The following is a 955-nucleotide window of genomic DNA, read 5'->3' as shown; positions in this document are numbered from 1 at the left end:
TGGACCCCATCCTATGCTCCGTACTTCTGTTTGTTGAAACATCCCAGTGGAATTTTATTCGTAGAAGGAATGCATGTGGACGTCCTGGTTGTGGACGTTTCAAACACCAGGTGATCTGTGAATAGCTCTTACTGCACTGGACTGACTGTGGGCTCCGTGAAAGCAGAGGCAGGGCGGTCTTGTCCCCAGAGGGCGTCAGTGTGGGGGGCACCCGTCCCAGGAAGTGCTCCCCAAATACTCCTGGATGGCGAGGGCTGCAGCCTCCCTGCCTCCTGCTTGGTCCCCAGCCACAAAGTTGGGCTCTCGGCAAGACCGTCGCATCACTGTGCCTGAGCATGGGTTTCTGTGAGCACTGGGAGGAAAGACAGCATGGATGTCCCACCAGCGGGACCTTTGCAGGGTTTCCTATTGCGCACTCCCTGGCTGCTCCCCTGCGCCTGTGCTTGCAGAAACCAGCCTGGCTCTCCATCGGGACTGGGCGTTCTGGAGGCCAGGCGACACCCTTGTCTTCACCGATGACCCAAGGAAGTATTCAGCAGCATAAACCCTCTCCTCTGTCAGCCCTGTCCTGGATCCTGGTGGGTTGCTGGACCCAAGATGCTGGCCAGTAGAATCCTGCATCCTCCCTCACCAACTCTGAAGTGTCAGGGTGGGAGGCTGGCTTCTCTAACCAGCTAGAAGGGTGTTGCCAGAGGGCCAGAGGATGGGATGTTCATAGGTAAGATGTTGCCCTACAGGTTTCTGAGGTCTGATGCCCTTAGAGTCTGTGGCGTCAGCCTCAGATGCCAAGGATGTTAACTCTGCCTTCCAAGCAAAATTGTTAGCAACTCCAGGGCTGGGACCTTGCTTCGACCTCACTGGTCCCATAGCACCTGGCTCCCTGCTCCACCGACTGTTGGTATTACAAATCTTATTGCTGAAAAACCTAAAACAAAAATAAGTTGGCTTGGGCAGG

This window comes from Galeopterus variegatus, unplaced genomic scaffold (assembly GCF_000696425.1).
Source record: "Galeopterus variegatus unplaced genomic scaffold, G_variegatus-3.0.2 Scaffold13903, whole genome shotgun sequence".
In the NCBI taxonomy this organism is placed as follows: Eukaryota; Metazoa; Chordata; class Mammalia; order Dermoptera; family Cynocephalidae; genus Galeopterus; species Galeopterus variegatus.
Note: the sequence above shows the minus strand (reverse complement) of the source record.